At 52.4% G+C, this 19,192-nt stretch overlaps 1 non-coding gene and 1 pseudogene across 2 annotated transcripts in view; both read left to right on the top strand.

Annotated features, from left to right (window-relative positions):
* Positions 1-19,192, top strand: part of LOC144275109 (uncharacterized) — an 807,364-nt pseudogene that overhangs the window by 335,080 nt on the left and 453,092 nt on the right. The window lies entirely within an intron of this gene.
* Positions 4,092-4,164, top strand: TRNAK-CUU (transfer RNA lysine (anticodon CUU)). The gene has a single exon. It is a non-coding gene; the product is annotated as a tRNA-Lys (tRNA).

Below are 19,192 nucleotides of genomic sequence, written 5' to 3'. Positions count from 1 at the left end.
TGGGGGGGTGGAGGGTGAGAAAACCTGGATTTGTGCTGGAAATGGCCTAACCTGAAGATTACTTTAGATAAGCTATTACCAGCAGGACAGTGGGGTGGGAGGAGGTATTGTTTCATATTCTCTGTGTATATATAAAGTCTGCTGCAGTTTCCACGGTATGCATCTGATGAAGTGAGCTGTAGCTCACGAAAGCTCATGCTCAAATAAATTGGTTAGTCTCTAAGGTGCCACAAGTACTCCTTTTCTTTTTAGAAGGAATTGTTATTGCGTTGGTTCGTTGTATTGCACTAGCCCGTGCTGGGCATGAACAAACGATCACTAGAAGCCAGTCCCCACCCCAAAGGGTATTATTGTTATCTGCGTTGAGTAACACCTAAAGGCTATGCTGCCTTTACCTAGGAGACAGGGGAACTGGACTGCTATTCAAGAGATCTAGGCAGAGTCCTTCCCAGTTCTGCCACTGAGCTGCTGGGTGACCTTGGGCAAGCCACTTCCCCTCTGGTTCCTAGGCTGACCAGACAGCAAGTGTGAAAAACTGGGACGGGGGTAATAGGAGCCTATATAAGAAAAAGCCTCAAATATCGGGACTGTCCCTATAAAATCAGGACATCTTGTCACCCTGCTGGTTCCTAAGGTGTTGAATGGTATCCCTTTACATTATGTATATCCCTCTACTTAATTAATCCTGGATCAAAAGTGTGAATTGACTTGATGTGTGAACTTCATGAAAACTAATGAAGGATTCTTGTATGCTGTTACATTGCAATTTACATCGCATGTATCCCGGTAATTACATTTGCCCATCAAATGCGATTGGAGCCTTGGAAAGAAAATCCCCAACATTTCTCAAAACTGAATTTTTTTGTCTGAAAACTGTCAAAAACATTACATTAAATTAAATTAAAAATACATTTTTCAGCCAAAACTATTTGTTTTCCCCCTTTTCATTTCTTTAAATGAAAAACAGAAAATGTTTAAGGAAAGTGAAGACTTTCTGTGAAAATTTTGTTTGGTGAACCCTGCAATGTATACACTGGAAAACATGGTGATGGAATGCGGTCATGGCAGCCATATGGACTCTTTAGATAGACAGAGCAGTGAATAATGGGACATTTTTTTCCTGATCATCTATAGAGTTGAGTTATGACAGTTCCTTCCATTCAAGGCTCTCATGAGGCTGATGTTATTCTCAGATTCAATTCATCCATGGGCACCATTTAATGTGGTGCCTGAATGGGAACTGAGTTCTTCTGAGCTGGCCTCCGGGCATAAGGACTAAGTTGCATTCCATGTTCAGCACTGGATGAGTTGATTTTTCACCTGCTGTGAAGCACCAAGTATTGGCTATTGCCCAGAGCCACTAAGTATGTCAGTGGCAAAACGAAAAACCAAGTCCCATGTAATACCTTGGAGGACCTGGGCCTGGAACAAGTTCTGAATTCCTATTGACTGCAGGAACTTCCTTAGACTCCCTTGAAAATACAAGCCCAAATATGGATTTTTTGGCACCATTCTTTTGGCACCTTTCAGGATGCAGAATAAAAGTGACATTTGAAAATGTGGCTCAAAATAATTCTTGCAAATTTTGTTTTAAAATTAACAAGACAGCAAATACAAATGTTGAAGGACTCCTGAAATGAGCTGGCCTTGGCACGTGAGGAAACGATGCATTGTAGGCATCACCTTTGAATGGACTAAAATCTCATGGTCTGAGCAGCTGCAGGAAGACAGCAGCTTTAGATTTTTATCCCAGGCTCAGCGGTAAGTCCTTATTAATGTTCACTTCCAAACAGACACATGCACAAAATAATATTTGCCCAGAAATACACAATGATGTACACGTAGAAACACACACATAATAATCCACATTCACAACACATATGTAGTCAGACAATATTTTTCACTAATAAACACACAATACTGTGTGTTCACAAACACAACAATAATGCACACTTGCATGCCAGAAGAAGCACTGACAACACACACACAAGTGACACAATATTTTTCTTAATAAACACATGACGTACCTTCTCAAGGACACACACAGGAATAGAAAACTCACATGCACATTGATTTCAGCTCAGGTATACACTCACAATAATGTACACTGACAACACCACACATGTGAGCAGTGTACTTGACTAGCAAAGACACACTGAAAGCAATGTCTCAGTACATTGCACTTAGAATGTAATCTCACAAAAAGAAACACAGAAGCCAGATCGACACTAGAAACTTTCACCATCAGAGCAATGTCAGCTTGGAAGTGTGATTTTTTGGACAACATTTCTATTCCGGTAAAACCCCTCTTGTAAACATGGTCAAACCAGCTTACAAATGCTTCTGCGGTGTGGCTTGTTTCTCTCAGAGAACCAGTTTAAGCAATACCAGCAAAACTACTAGTCCATTTACAGTAGGAGAGCTTGTTTATATTGCTATATCAGCAAAACTTTTCCAGTGTAGACCTGGCTCTCCACTGTCTCGCTAGACATTCTCCCTCTTCTTCTCATATAAACACACACACACACTTACACGCACACAGATTCTCCTCCATTTACTGCCATTGGGTAAAATTATCATCCCCCACCCAGTTAGTTAGGTACCGAAGTCTTATTTTCAAACGTGACTTTGGCACTTCTACATATAATACGGCCATATTTTTAAAGGTATTTAGGTGTCTATGAAGCATATGGAACAGCAGATCAGTGCATCTGATGGCACTTTTCCACCTACATCAAGGCTAGAACAAAATGATCCCAACCAAGTAACTTACGCCAATGTTCATGTCACTGCTGAGTGTAGTCCAGAGACTTTGGGTCAGAACCTCAGAAGTATTAAACTGGTGATGTGAATGTGTTTACTCTGCATTGGTGCTGGTTGAGATGAGTTGGGATATCAGACCCTTACATTTCTGTCACACTCACTTTCTCCAGGGGTCTGTCAGCCAATTCTGGATCCTTGTGTAGACAGGCTCTTGGTCAAATCCTAATTTCTTTGAAGTGAGGGGCTAAACCTCAGTGACTTCAATGGGATCCAAACTTGGCCTCATTCTCCCAAGTTGGATTTTCTTTAGAAAACACTGGAAAAAGTTTCTCTTCCAAACAGTCTTTGCACCATAGCAAGAATGACACAGCTCTTACACAGAGAAGATGGGTGAGGTAATAACTTTTATTGGACAATCTTCTGTTGGTGAGAGGGACAAGCTTTCTAGTTACACAGAGCTCCTCTTCAGGTTAAAATAATCAAAGACAGCTACCTGAGGCTCTTTGTCCCCTAACACATCCTTCATAATACGATCATATCCCAACAGTATTTTTCATAATTGAGTCAGGAGGAACTTAGCCATGCAGAAACTTCTTTTGCACCCTTTTATCATTGTGGGGAGCAAACCTTCAGCTCACTCAGAAAACCCCATCAAAGAGATGACATATGAGCACTCTCAAGAGAAGGCAACCATTGAAAATCCTGTTGAACCAAACTCTCACCGTCTCAACAGGCCTTCCCACCTGCAAACCCACCTGGAACAAAGAAACAAATAAAAACAACAAACAACTCAACAAAATTAAACTAAAAAACTGACAAGCAAACAAAAACCAAAGAACAAATGCGTTGATACTCCATCAGAGTTATTCTCCTGACAAAGAAGAGCCAGAGAACCCACTAGGAACTTTGCTATGGCTACTGATTATCACATAGAATGGTGATGTCTAGCAGTACATAGATAGATAGATTGATTCCGATCTTAATTACACTGATGTAAACCTAGAGTAACTACAATTTTCTTGGGTTAAATTTGTCTGGATTTTTATGAATGTAAATACACAGTTCTGCATAAACAGATTGCAAAGTATGTTCTCATGAAGGCAATAATGTCATCAGATGATTCTATTGATAAAGAAACACAGAATAAACTTGTGATCAGGGGAGAAATATAGACATTTTATTCTTGCTGAATAACCTCCAACCTATCAGTTTACTCAGGGCACCTTTCATTTCCTGGTTTCTCGTGCTGCAGATGATCGGATTCATCATTGGGGGCAATCCAGAATAGAGAACAGCCGTGACAGAGCCTGCACCAATGCAATCAGGCAGCCCGGCTAGCTCAGTCGGTAGAGCATGAGACTCTTAATCTCAGGGTTGTGGGTTCGAGCCCCACGTTGGGCGAAGCGAGTAAGTTTTGGGGGGGGGGAGGGATAGCTCAGTGGTTTGAGCATTGGCCTGCTAAACCCAGGGTTGTGAGTTCAATCCTTGAGGGGGCCATTTAGGGATCTGGGGCAAAAATTGGGGATTGGTCCTGCTTTGAGCAGGGGGTTGGACTAGATGACCTCCTGAGGTCCCTTCCAACCCTGATATTCTATGATTCTATGTGCCAGCTGCAATGTCTGCAGGTGCACAGGTACATGTGGACAGGAGAGTGGAATGGTGTCCCTGGTCCTGGTTCGCAATGGTTGGAGGGTGGAGTTTCTAGCAGGACCAGTGAACAACATTATAAGTAGGGTTTGTTTTCCAAACTATTCCCAGTTGTGTGTCTGAGAGAAAGATTCTCTAACCCCTGTCCAAGGGATGTACCCATCTCCGAGACCAGGGAGGTGGCAGAGCGTAGACTGGTTTATGACATATACCACATCTTTGCTGGTCAGCCCTGAACTCTGAATTCCATGATTCATCTTCTTCTGACACTTAATAGCTTTTCTATTTTGGCTGTAGCAATTCTTCAGAGGCTCGGCCAAATGGCAATCCTGCTCCCACGTGGCACCTCAGTTTCCTACTCTCTAAAGTGGGGATAATCCTGACCCACATTCAGAAAGTGGTTGATCTTCTCTCTTTCTTCCCAAGTCCCTGCCCGCCTTGCCTAGCCCCAGCCTGTGTCCTGTTCCCCAAACATCCATACCCATATTAGTGCCTATCTCACCCCCCCTCAAGTTGCAAAGTCTCCTGCCAGCAAAGAGAAGCTGCTCCCGGATCTGGAGCTGCCTTTGTATGTCCTGAGGGCTGTCCTGCACCATGGTCACCACGGGCAGGTAGGTCATGAACCTCCACCTCTGTCCCAGCTGCAGGATGGCCTCTGGTTCCTGCTCCCTCAGGAACCTGGAAATGCTGAAATAGGAGTGGGGTTGGCAGAGCAGGAGAACACCCCATGAGGTTGAGAAATGGCAGTGAGAGCCTTTTCCCTCCCTGGGAGATTACGGTGTCCCTCTGTGGGGACTCCCTTCCTGGCAGATGCTGTGCTTTCATTCCTGGACACTGCCAGGAGGCCCAGCTCCCAACCCTAGCAGCTTGGCTGTTCCATCCCCTACTCTATACCCAAACTGCCTTCAAAGGACTATCCAAGCCCCTCCCAGGCCTGCTCCCATTGTGGGTCTTTCTCCTGGCTGAGCACAGGCTGTTCTTATATCACCCAACAGGCCTGGATCCTAGTTACATGCTGCTCCTTCTCACGTGACCCCTGCACTTATTCCCTTCACCTGGGGATAGGTTCAGTTGAGCTACTCCCCCTTTCATGGCCATCTCACCCTGGGACAGCCTGAAACTGGAAACCTGTGCTCGAACAGTAACTGTTTGCGAGGAAAGCTGCTGAAGACACAAGGGAAGAGGAAATCCTTTGGACTGGATTGAAATTATTCCAAAGGAAAGTGAATGAGAGAAAATGTCCAGCGTTATCCTCCGAGCGAAAGAAAAAAATGAAGGTCAGAAAGGACCATTCTGTCCATCTTCTGTGTAACACAGGCCCTAGAACGGCACCGAGCGCTTCCTCCAGAAAACCCACAACATGTGACTGAGCCAGAGCACGTCTTCTGGAAAGACATCTCCATGCATTAGAGCCAGCTGGTCAGAAACAACCTTTCTTCCGCAGTGACGTGAAGTTAAAGGACATGGAGAAGAAGAAAACCTCGACTCGGGTTGTTGCTGGAGCTGAAGCAGAGAGGCCAGGACAAACACGGCTAGGGCCCAGGACTGACTATCAGCAGCTCTGCCGTTTTCTATTCCTGGCTTTTTGACCATGAGCGAATCTCTTTGCTTCTGGGTGCCTCAGTTTCCACGACTATAAAATAAAGCTAATCAAGGTTATGGTTTTTCTCTCCTGTTTTCCAAGGCAGGACACTTAGATACATTTGGGACCTGTCTACGCTATCAGTCTAGAGTGTCTTTGTAAGCTGATGACCCCCACATGTTGTTCAGAAGCTATGGATGACACAAGCTCCTACGTTTGTTCTGTGTTTAGCCCCGAGGCCACAGCTGGGCAGGGCGGCCTTTTCTCGCTGTGCTGTGAGGAGCAGGTTCTGGGCACTACGGATATGAATATCAATGAACTGCAACCCAAATAAAAAATCACTGCTGCTAACATTGGTGGGTGATAAAATAGTAGCAGAGTGGTAATTAATGATGAGGACAGGGCAGTGACACAGAGCAATCAGATCCCTTGATAAGCTGGACCCATTCAAAGAAAACCAGTTTAAAATACCCAAAGGAAGGGTCCTATATCTAGCAACAAAGCATGCAGACCACACCTACAGAATGGGGAAGTTTATCCAGGAAAGCACTGACTGTGAAGAGGATTTCGGGGCCATGCTGGGCAAGCCATTCAACAAGAGCACCCAGGGTGATGCTGTGGTGAACGGGGCTAAAGCCATCATTAGATGTATGAAAAGAGCAGTGAGGCGCATAGGGAGGTGACACACCATGAGGAAGACTGATCGTGGAATCCTGCATCCAGTTTTGGTGTCCACCTTTGAAAAAAGATTTTGAAATATTGGAGATGGGGCAGCAAAAAGCAATGAAATGTTTTGAGGGCTGGAGAAAAATGCCTGCGAATGAGCTATTGAAAGAGCTCATCCTGTTTAGATGATAAAAAAGATCGGGAGGTGACGTCATTGAAGTGTTGAAGTGACTTCATGGAGAGAAACTATCGGGTATTAAAGGGCTCATTGATCTAGCAGAGAAAAGCATAACAAGACGCAGTGGCTGGAAACTCAAAAGAGACCAATTCAGATAAGAAAGAGGGTGCACATATTCAACACTGAGGATGAATCACCAAAGGAACAAACTAGAAAGGGAAGTGGTGGGAATTCCCCACCTCTTGATGTCTTCTAATGAAGACGAGATGCCTTTCTGGAACGTGTGTAGTCAAAAACTAGCTACAGAAAACATGTGATATGCAGGGGGTCAGATGACATGCTCTAATTGTCTCTTCTGTCCATAAAGTCTGCTAATTGGTGAAAAACTGAGCGTAGCATGGGGAGAAGCCTCTGATGTTTTACTCTGTTCGGCTTGAGCCCACAATGAACGCTCATTGAGAGGGGTGATCCAGGGGAAGCAGCTCAAACATCCAATGTGGCTGGACAGGGGCAGGACATCATCACTGCAGGGGAGGGGTGGGTGTGGCAGTGACATCACAAGGGCCTTTGGCAGGACCTCAGCCTATTGGACAAAGGTGGTGGGGAGGCGATGATCTCACAGAGAGATCTTGACATCAGCCAGGCAGGACAGGGGTGCAGGACAGGGGCAAGCTCGGAGATCCCTGTGGCTTTGCTTCAGCACGTCTCCTTCTCGAGGTCTCTCCTGGAGGACTGAGAGAGCATTCACTTGCACGTACGTGAGCGCAAGGAGGACCCTCTTCGGAGTTTTCTCCTTTTCTTCTAGTGGTTTTGCTCGAAAACAGACGTCTCTGTAGAGAAGGTAAGAGCCTCGGAGAGGTTTGGAACCTGTTCAGTCTGATCCATCAGGTGCCGGCTGATTTTTAGGAAAGGAAAACACTAGATTGTGGGGGCAGAATTTTATTTCTGACCCAGGACTTTGTCCCTTAGAATTACTGGGGACATTGGGGTTTCTCCTTTTTGTTTTCCCTTTTCCTCTGTCCCTCCTATATTTCTCTTCTTGCTTCCTTTGTCATTTTCCTCTGCTCTCCTCCCACCACCAGTAGCTCTGTGTGTGGAGCGGAGGCCGGAGGTGGGGGTGGGGGTTGTGGGAGGCCCTCACAGAGAGGTGAGGCTGGAATAGTGTGATCCTCTCGGTGGTGACCAGGGCCATTCTTTGTGCTATTTGGTGAGACCCCTTAGCCTCGCACCCCTCAAAGTCTCAACCTTGATTGGCTGAGGAGGGGGCTATTGACAGGGAGGAAACTCTAGTCAATGTTGTTCTCTTTTATGACCAAGCAAATAAGTCACAACCAGTTAGATATTTGACCAATGTGGATGCTGCTCTCCATTCATTGTCTCGGAGCAGTTCATGATCCTCTCGAACATTCCAATTCTTCTGAAATAATTGCTGAATAATTACTAGGAACAATTGTTGGTCTGTAGCTCATTTGAGAGCAACTCTGTGACTGACTGGCTGCATCAGCTAAGACAAGTCCCTGCTCCTTTCTCAGCCTTCGTTTCTCCTTCTGTCAAGGACGATTAACAATCCTCTCCCACCTACCTCGCCATGGGTGGATGCTGGGGATCCACTGAAGAGTGTCACTCAGAGCAGTGCAGACTAGGGGGTGTCCTATCACTCTGAGCCATATCCAATTATGACCTAATATTCGATTGGATTTGGATTTTATTATTTTGAAATTGTGAAGAGCAGCAACTACTTAGCTCAGACTGAAGCATCTCGTCTAATTTTCCAGAGCGTTGTGTCTCCCCTTTGTGCACGACGAGACAGTTTAATGCGCTGTGACAAACAGGAGATGCTCTTGTTTTGCAAACAAATATTTTTGCAAAGAATTTTCCTCCTACTTGTTGTGGTTTCAGTAAACAAAGTGGTTTCATCTGAATGGATTTTCTGACAGAAAACGGTTTCCATGAAAATGTTCACACCTGATTTTCTGAGCTCTATCCCTGCCTCCGGGGGGTTGTTGCCTGTTAGTTAGAACAGGAGTCAGGACTGTTGTCTTCTCTTTCTGGCTCCGTCCCCGCTTTGCTGTGTGACACTTTGGGTAGGTCCAATGGGAACAGGGTCAATTCTCTAACTCCAGGCAGCAGGGAGCCTGGGTGAGATAAGGGATGTTAAGGCCGTCTGCGAAGGAGAAAGGGATGTTTCCAGGTGTTGAATGTCAAGAATTCTAAACTTTTGTAAAATGGTTAGTCTAGAGAAACAAGAATTAGTTGGGGCCAAACTTTAACCATTGTCTTTTTTAAAGCCCATTCAGGGATGTGAGTCCCAGAGAGCCATAGAGAGGGGGAGCAACTTGCCCAAAGTCCCACAGATCAAGAGGCAGTAATGGTACCAGGAGTGACCCTCCCTCTCAAAGTCAGGGGGACCAGACATTAGGGCCTGATTGCAATTGCCAGCTGTGGGAGGGAGTGTGCGGCAGTGGTTAGAGAAGGGGTCCATCCATGGCTCTGACACTCGGTGTGACCCTGAGCCGGTAGCTGAGGCCCGTTTGCTATCAGTAGTGTTGGGGTCCCATCTCTACAGCCCAGCAGGGTTGGGAGGCTCCAGGAAGGTGTGTAAAGTGCTGGGATGTCAGGATCCTGGAGGCGCTGTCACCTCCGCCCTAGGGCAGTATTCTGCACCCCCCTGTTGCTGGCTGAGTTTCTCCGTTCCTTAGCAATAAGACAGACTCTTGTTTTCACAGCCAGTCGATCGCCCTCGTGTCATCACCCTGCCTGCTGGCTGGGCAGGGTAACTCCTGAGGACACCACCCTCTAGCCTGCCTTGGGCTTGGAGAGTGAGGAGGAGGGCGAGGGACGTCTGCTGACCCTGAACATCCGCCATCCATCTTACCATCACTGAGAGCAAGTGAGTGGCATTTGGGTTCCTCGGTGTCTTCCCCTGTCTGTGTGGGGAGAGGCAGAAACAGGGGGAGAGAATATCTCCAAAGGGGGATATCATTTGAAAACAGCCCCCAAGAACCCCTCACTCTTAGACCGGGCAGAGGCTTCTCCAGAGCCGTCTCCAGTGTGTTTGGAAAGGTTCCAGCAATGGGGCTCCCAGCCCTTCCCTTGTGGGACACTGTTCCCCAGGCTGAGAGTCTCTGAGCTGAGCCAGACCCTGTGAGCTGCTGAGCCTGGAAATCAATGGGGAACGAGGAGGGCCCTGGTCTTCCTGTGCCAAGGGTCTCTGTGACTTTGACGTGGGGAATGGTTTCCCAGGAGAAGTCCGGACTCCTGGCTTCTGTACATTCTCTAGCCTGGGTGGGAGTGTGGCCTGGGAAGACAGAAGGGGGCTGCTTGTCCAGAGTATCCGATGGTCTTTGGGACTGACCCCATTGCTGGAAAAGGATGAGACTTCCTGGCTATTGCAGCAGCAGGGATTACGAGGGGGAACGTTGGGAGCAGATCATGCAATGAACTCCTGCCCGTGTGTGTAGATGGCACTCCCTGCACTCCTGTGGGGGCAGAGGGGGCGGCTGTGGTTGGAGCAGGGAGGAGGAGGGATGGAAAAGGGCCAGAAGTGAAAGGCTGCCTTGAGCCCAGACTCACCCCTGCTCCCCGCTCGGTTCCAGGATGGCCAGGCTCCTGCGGATGTTGCGGAGGAAGGCTCTGCAGGTGGCCCCAGAGCCTGAGGGAAGCAGCTGCCGTCTTCCCAAGGGGCAGAGCAAGCCCTGCGTCCCCGCTGGCGGGGAAGCAGCTCCCGTCCAGGCCAGACGGCGGAAGTGCCCGGCCTTCTGGAAAAGGACCCCGGCTCCCAGCGCAGGCGCCGAGCTGGGAGAGGCCCCGACCAGGCCCCAGTGGAGCTGGCCCAGGCTGCGGTTTGGAAGACAGGACCCAGCCCAAGAGGGGCGCCGGGCAGGGTGGCTCTGGGGCTTGTTGTGTGGGCAGCAGCGGCCCCAGGAGCCCAGCCCTCCTTCCCATCAGGAGGCCTCGCCCTGCCCGCTCTCTGAGGCCCTTCCAGCCCCCGCCGGCCAGGAGGGGGAAGGTCCCTGTCCCAGCACCGGCAGCTCAGCCTGGGACAGCGGCAGCACCTGGGCCTCTGGCAGCAGCCAGGCCGACGGGCGCCACTGCTTTGTTCCAGGTGAGGAGCCAGGCTGGGCTGAGGGAGGGCTGAGGACGGGATGTGAACACCCTGGGCCCAGACGCTCTCCCAGGGATACCGGGGGGGGGGGCATCCCCAGCCCAGGTGTCTGGCCTGAGCCCCGCGAACCCCACGGACAGCAGCAGCCGTCACACAGCTGCCCCTTCCGCACGGGGACCTGGGGGTGGGGGGCGTGAAGAGCCGCTGCCAGTTGGTCCTTGCTGCTCCGGGCGGGGGGAACAGGCACCTCCCCTGGAGTCCTGGGCAGGGGAGGGGGGCTCTGCTCTGGGCTTCTGCAGCTGTTGGGGGCTGAAGGCATCCCTGAGAGGGAAGTTTGGGGCCCGATCTGCCCTGGGTGCCTGAGGTGGGAAGGGGGGTCTTGAATCCGGCTCTGCCCACCACGCCCCTGTCCTTCCTCCAAGTGGCAGCAGGCATCACCCTGTTCCCTTCTCTCCCGGGTGCAGGGACCCCCCGGGATTCGGAGCAGGAGGAAGAGGTGGACGTGGCCAAAGATGAAGCTGCTCTCAAGGTCATCCGAGAGCAGCTCCAGTGCAGAGATAAGGTACAAATGTTCCTCACCTGGGCTGGAACCAAGATTGCCCTGTCCCTTCCCAACATCCCTACCCCCTGCCGAGGGTCTTGTCCCTCCTGATCCACCACCCCTAATGGGGCCCTTTTACATCCATGATGTGGGACCCCCAAGATGCGGGTGTTTGTCCCACAACAGCCGAGGTCATCTCCCCGCCAGCCAGGCACTGTCCCAATTCTTGATCCTCTTGTGTAGGAGTCGTGGGGGATGTGGAGAATAGGCGCCTCCCCACAATCCCCCATTGAGGCCTGAGCCATGGAGCTGGTGTGGGTGGGGCAGGAAGGTCCCTCGCTAACAGGTTCTCTCTCGTTATACCCCACTCGTGGTGGGTACAGGATGAGGGGCAACAGCTCCTGTTCCTTCAGGCCATCTACCCCGCATGTCTGGCTGCACGGGAGAGAGGGGAGGACACGCTGGAACCGCGCTGCTGCAAGGCGGCTGTGGTGAAGAGGATCGTGGTGAGTGAGACACGCCATACGGCAGCTGGAGGGAGGAGAGAGACTTGGGATTGGCAGGGGTATGGCCGGGCTAATGGGTGGGGGCTGGGTGGTGTTGGAGGGGGCAGGAGAGGGCAGGGATTGCTGGGGCTGAAGACTGGGGAGAAGAGAAGGGAGAAATTGTGAGATTGGTGGGTAGTGGGCAGGGCGGGAATTGTGGGGCTGGAAGGCAGTTGAGAGTGGGGGACAAGGAATCACATGGTCCCAGGTCGGTCATCGGGATGGGGCTGAATGGGGGCAGTTTTGACAGGGAGGGGGAAAGAAAGGGATTGGGAGTGAGCTGGGCACGAATGCAGGAAGCGGGACAAGGCGGATGGGCAGGAAGGAATTGGAGGAGCGGGAGGTGGTGGGGGATCCTGCTGGCCACGTGGGCACTGGCTGTGTCATCTCCTCACTGGGAGGTGTCAGTCAGGCCTGAATCTCACACACTCCTTTGTCTCCTTCGCGTCTCACAGGAGCTCATCGAGGAGCTTCCCGATGACTCGTCACCCAGCGCCATCCTCGCCCACTCCCTGGCTGCAGTGGGCAACCTCTGGTACCGAGACAGCCCCACCTCCCCCCACCCCGCCAGCTCCCCTCACCCCAGTGCTGCTCAGGCCTAAGGCTGGGAGTCACTGTCACTGTCCCTCCCAGGTCACCTCCCAAGAGTGGCACAGATGGTGGGGTGGGAAGGGTCACTCTCTCCTGGCGGGGCTCTTCTTTTCACTCCCATAACATGAGAGGGGCCTTGGGAAGGGGCTCACTCCCGGGCTCAGATAAAGGAGGGGCAGCAGGCTCCAGGGAACAGGAGCTCTTCCTGTCCTGCCACTGTCTGTCTGGGACGCCTTGGCCTTGTCATTCCCGAGCTCAGTGCCTCAGTTTCAATTCTCACCAGCCTGTGCCTCTATCCCTGTGTGTTCGTGTCCATGTTGGTGACAGTCCCACCTCTGTACTGCACAGTCTAATACCAGCTCCTCTCTCTTGCCAGCACCATGAAACCTGCCCTGGAGCTAGAGCTAGAGACCCACCTCTTGCGAGCTGCCCTTCACTCCGTCTTCACCCTGGGCACGGAGAAGGACACCACCAGCATCCAGGTACATCCTCCTCCTCCATTCTCCTCCTCTTCCAGAGTGGTCCTTGGTCCTGCTCCCTTGATTCGCTGGAGCTCCAGATTTAGGGGTGGGGTAGCGGAGATGGAACAAGCCGCAGGGTTGGATCCTTCCCTCCAGCAGGGAAGAGATTACTCCTCCCTGGGGAATTGCTTTCTTTCTTTCTTTCTTTCTTTCTTTCTTTCTTGCTTGCTTGCTTGCTTGCTTGCTTGCTTGCTTGCTTGCTTCCATAAGCCGTGTTTTGCCCAGAAGCCCAGCTACCATCCATAGCAACTTGGCTGTTTCACACTCTTCTGCCTACAAGGCCCTCGGCAGAGACCTGCTAAGCTCATGGATCAAAGGTCCAGGGGTCATCAATTCTTGCGAATTGCCTGCAGTGGGATGTGAAGGAGAGAGGCCAGGAGATGTGTTTGGGAGTCTCCCCAGCGCTTCCCAGAGACCCCTCTTCCCATCCTGTGGCAGGTGTAGACCCAGGTTCCCTAACTCTGACCCATGCTTTGCAGGCTCTGCACAAAGTCATCCCAGAGGTCCTGGATGCCATGCTGGGGAACCTGCTGGCAGAGTCCCCAGACACAGACAGGCTCCACTTCATCTTGGAGGTGAGCCCCATTTTATCTTAACTCTTAGGGGGACTGGTAAGGAGAGACTGGAAGATCCATTTTCTACTCTGTCCTCCTAGCTGGCTCCCCAGTGGGCCGTCCTTGGTTGGGGAGGTCAGTGCAATGAAGTGTCAGGTCCTTCCTTCTTGAGGGACAGAGGAAGGAGCTGGGACTTCAAGCCAGAGCTCTGCCTGGTTCTGCTGAGCACTAAGCACAGGACTCCTGGCTGTCTTGGGGAGTGAGAGTCTGAAAACGCACCCTTCCCCCACCCCTCCAACACACACACCTCATGAGATTCAGGAGATGGTTCTCAGAGAAGAGGCACACGCTCCTTCCTAGAGAAACAGGAGGACCCCAGGGAATCAGCCCTTCCCTCTGATCTGCTCTGAAATTCCCTACACCCCCCCCTCCCCAAGGATTTCCGTAGCAGGGAAGGGCCGAGGGTTCAGTCTCCTTTCTGGTGAACTGTTCAGGAATCAGGAGTTCTGGGAGGAGGGGACCAGCCCTGACCCCGAACATTGTCCCAATCTAGAGAGACGCTGACAAGTTGTGACCTGCAGGGTACAAGCTGTGTCCTGGGGGAAAGAATCCCCTTCTAAAGCTCTGCCATCAAGGCCTCAGATATTCCCCCCTGCGCAGAATGTCTCAGGCCCCTGGGGCTGAGGGCGTGGGGCTCATTTGCAAAGCAGGTGCACCTGGCCATTGAGTCTGACCTGCCTCCTTTCCCCACAGCATGTCAACTTCTGGGTCGTGTCCAGGCTGTCCCAGGAGCGAGCCAGGGCCATCAGGAGCAGCACAGCCCTGCTGAGATACACAGTCACCCTCCCTGAGTTTAACGTACGTGACCTCCGACCCCAGCTTGCTGGCTCCAGGCGGGCTGCAGGATCTGCTGCTGCAAGGGCTGTGGGTTAGGAGGGTTCTTCATGGGGAGGCAGGATCAGAGCAGGGACTGAGCTAGGCTTGAGTCAAGTTCTTCTTGTCCTGGTTCAGTGTTGTCCCTGGGCCTTTAAGGGGACCATGCTCCAGCCCCTGCTTGGCATCCCAAAGCAGCTCCGGGCTCCCTTGGCAGCAGAGCAAATGAAGGGTCGATCTCAAGCTCCTCTCCCCCAGCATCTCCTGCAGAGGGACTAAGGGGAAGGAGCCCTCTGGCCCAGGGGGGGACAGGGAGCTGACAGAAAAATGCTGATGGGGTCCCCTCTGCTCTCCCTTCCATTAGATCTCAGCCGAGTTCCCTAGGATGGGGCACCATGTGGCCCAGCTGGCTCTATTTGTCAGCGATCCAGACAAGGACATCAGCCGGCAGGCCAGGGAGGGGACTTACCGGCTCTACCAGCTGCTGCTCCAACAGAGGGGTAAGGAACCCAGCTGGGACACGGAACCCAATAGGGGACTGAGAGTGACCACAGGTGGATAATGGGACCCCAGACCATTGCTCTCAGACTGACCCCAGCTGGAGGACAAGTCTCGCTCTGCCTCTGTTCTTCTCCACTCCACTGTGGAGCCACCAATGGGATTGGAAGGACACAGAAACTGCAACCAGAATGAGAAAAGTCTCTCTCTCTCGCTCTCTTCCAGGCCTGACCATACATGACGCGGAAGATCTCTGGTGTTATGACTGGCACCAGGACAGAAGGCTCTTGGGCTACAAGAATACAGCCAGAGTTGGGGAGGTAAGGGCACTGTGCTAGGGCATGACACAGCTCAGGGAGTGGGGCTGGCTGGGTTCCCTGCAGTGGATGCCTCCTGGAGACAGGAAAAGAGCCCACTCCTTATTTCCAGCTCAGAGTTCCTCATCCAGCAACCAGTGGGACAGGCTGGTGCTAAAGGTCCCACATTGGAACCTCGCTAGTTGCTGTGATTTGAGTGTCTTACGTGGATGCATTGCTACGTGGCATAAGGAGGATCCCCGGGTGGGTGAGTTAAGACAGGATCATGGCTCTGGGTGTCTCTCTGCTCCTTGTCCCCCTGGCTGATCCCCAAGTGTCTGAGAGGAGAGCACTGGGTCAGGCAGTCACGATTGCTTGATCAGACCCTTGTTTAATTCCCTGCACCCTGTAGAAGCAGAGAAAGGAGGTGGGCTTTTCCCAATTCCATTGCCTGTCAGAAAGCAGAATGCCCCAACCTGGGAACTGGGTAGGGGACATAGTGAGCTCCAGAGCCAATATGGTCCACATGCGCCCCCCTCATGTCTCCAGCCCTGGCCAGGGAATGGCAGAGTATCTGGAGCTCAGTCACTGTTCCAAAGAAGCACATTGTCACTGACCCAAGTTGCGGCTACTTGCTGCACAAGTAGAAAATCAAAGACACCCCCCCGCCCCCGTCTCACAACTGTGGTGAGACCATCCAAACCTTCGAACACACCGTAACACAGTGCCCGCAGACTGGAGTCAAAGCTGAAAAGGGTGATTTCCACAACATCACAGAGGAGGCCTTGGAATGGCTCCTGGATCGACAAGGGCCTCTACAGAGCGCTGCTCCACAGACGCCCCATGAGAGAGACTGTGTGAGCTTGTCCCGCCTCCCACAAGCTGAATTTGCTGCAGCGGAAGAAAAGTCTCCGAGGAGCGTCTGTGATGGGGACTGGGCCATGAGACTCCTTGTCCTTGTCAGGCTGCAGGTTGGATTCCCCTCGAAGAAACCAAGGAGCTGCAGAGGCCATACCCAGTGACGAGAGAAATCACTAAGCTGGCGGGGAAGAGACCTTTGGTCTGTCAGCTCCAACCCCCTCCCGCCCCAACAACACACGCAAACTCCTCTCGCCGCTGAGGTGCAGGAGATCTCTCTGCTGGAAGCAACACAGGGTCCTCTGTCGTCTCTGTGCCCTGCACAGCAGAGTGGGCCTGCTCACACACATTAGAGATCCATTTCCAGCCCATTCTGGCCCCTGCCATAAATTACCCTCCCGAAAGAGCCACTGGAGGCTTTGGTCCCTAAGCACCTGCGACCTTTTAATAAAGGGGCTTCCCTGAGCCCTGGGAGCCTGAAAGCCTCCTGGGGAATGAACTGCCTTGGCCACAGCAGCTCTCTTCCCCGCCCTTTGGGGCACTAGACGGTGATGCCATTGTACGGCCAGGACTTGGAGGCTGGCTCTGGGCAATCTGCTCGAGCCTCTTGTCCTCTTGGTTCTAGGTCTTTGGAAAATTCTTCTGCGACGGGCAGAAAAGATCCTTTCTGCAGACAGCAGTGCTGGCCATCCACGACCCCCTGCTGCGTGTCAGCCAGGCTGGTCTGGTGCTCGTCTACTCCCTCCTGGGGGAAGCCCAGCAACTGATGGGGGTCACGGTAAGCAGCTGCAATCGACTCAGGAGCTTGGGGTGGGGCCCAGGGCCTCATTCCCATCCGATCGCCATTCGCTGGCCTGGTAGCAAGGAGCCTAGTGAGGACTTCTGGACTTCATGGACTTCTGTTCTTAGGATGTGGTGCTCTGCTATCACTCCTGGGAAGGACAGGAGAGTCCCCTAAGTGCCCTCTGGGAACCTTTCCTGCCCCACAGAGCTGCACCCATTTCCCCATGGCCTAGTGTCCATGTCACCCGAGCCATCATCGAGAGTTGCTCCCATCTCTGGCAGCCTGGGAGGCCAAGAACTGACCGGAGATGGCGACTGACCAGGAAGGGCTGAGGCACGTGGGCGTGGGAGGCTGGGTCTTGCTGCTGGTAGGGCTGGACCCGCTCTAGAGCGATTGGGAGGATTCAGTCAGCAGGGGCTGCTGACCTGCCCCCTTCACCAGGGCGGCCATCCTGTGGCTTCAGCTTTTGTCACTGGGGTGACTTGGGGAAAGGTCTCAACCTCTCCCCATCCCACTTCACTGCTGCCAGAATCCCTCCTGCCCCCCGCCACCCTGCTAGAGCCCCCTCCCTGCCCTACCTGGGTGGGGATGGAGGTAGGGGTGGAGGAGAGGGTTCTACGAACTTGAGCGGTGTCCCCAGGTGGGTTGGAGGTGGAACAGCTGTCAGGGGCACGGATGGGGACGTGACAGGAGCTCACCCGACAAGGAGAGGGGTTGGCACTGGAGGTCACTAGAGAGGACAGCAAGCCTCCATCCTGGGGGTCAGGACGCTGAAGCTACCACTCAGACATGAGCAGCTGCTGGGTGGAAATAATGGTGCTGGTTCCAGGTGCCCTTAATCCTCCCTGATTCCTGGGGAGTGTCTCTGTCTCTGACATGTTCTCGTTCCCCTGCAGCACGAGGATGTCACAGCCAAGGTCATGGGCCAGCTCCACATCATCCGGCACTTGCACCAGATGCCCGAGGCGCTGCAAGGGCTGTGGCTCATCTGATGCTCTTAAAGGTTCCCCTCCCTGTTCAGCAAGTCCCGCTCCCTGCTGCAGGTACTGCTATGTCTCACTGCAAATGCGGGGCTAGTGGAAGCAGAAATGGAGGCCCCTGGCACTCACAGAAATTCTCTCCCCTCTCTGTGGAGCCGGGTCCTTCCCTCGACCCCCCCAGATTCCTTCATGTGGGGCAGGAGCTCTTTCCCTCACACCCATACCCCTCCCCTCTTTCCTTGATCTCACCCCCATCCCATTCCCCGTGCTCCCAGGCAGAGATCTTCCTGCCCCATATGGCGCAGAAGGATCTTTGGGTCAGGGCTGCAGACTGTCTGCCCAACTGAAGCTCAGGAAGCTCCACCTTTGAGGAGGTGAGGATGCGAGAGAGGCTCAGGGCTAGCTTCATCTCCTGCCTTTTATTCTTCCTTTGGCCCTTTATGGGCTCTCAGAGTCTGACATGAAGAGGAGCCTCCTTCCCGTGTGTCTTCAAGGCCCTGGGGTGTGTGACAGCCTCCCAGATGGATGCAGTCAGAAGCTGAACCACCTCAGGGAGCAGTGGGGACAGGTCCCTTGTCCTAGGAAACAAAGCCGTGGTGGTTCTCAAAGAGGCTGAGAGGGAAGACCCCGCTCCCTCATGGAGGTAAGAGCCATTGACTTCTTTGGGCATCTGGGTTTCTTGGGGGAGAAATGGGATCCTTGCCGCATAGCCTGGCTGGGACCTTCCCCCATCCCTGGGACAGAGACATCTCCGTCAATGTGCCACCCTTGTTTTTTTCCTAGCAAGAGGCTCCCCAGAGAACTCCTCAAACCTGTTCTCCTGGGAGCGTTTCTGGGAGGAGGCTCCCATCCCTCAGTCTCCAACTCTACCACGCAGTCTCTTTCACATAACATCTCCGCTCTCCAGCTCCACTTCCCGCAGCAGGGCAAGCAGACCTTCAGCTCCTAGAGAACAGACTCTGACCTCCTTCTGATCAGCAATGGGGTTTCACCATCCTCTCAGCAAACATGTCAGCCGGGCTGGACCAGATTTGAAGGAGGAGGCTATCTAACAGGGTGGCTTGGCCTGTGGCTGCCAAGCCTGGGGCTAGGCCAAATTGATGACCAAGTGAGCCCCACCTGAGAGGAAAGAAGGGAGAACAGCAGCAAAAGTAGAGAAGCAGACCGAGCTGTTCAGTAGACGGCCTCGGGCCAAAACCTGGAGTCCAGG

The sequence above is a fragment of the Eretmochelys imbricata genome, chromosome 14, assembly GCF_965152235.1.
Source record: "Eretmochelys imbricata isolate rEreImb1 chromosome 14, rEreImb1.hap1, whole genome shotgun sequence".
NCBI lineage: Eukaryota > Metazoa > Chordata > Testudines > Cheloniidae > Eretmochelys > Eretmochelys imbricata.
The sequence above is the reverse complement of the archived record's forward strand: the minus strand, read 5'-3'. Positions and strand labels throughout refer to the sequence as shown.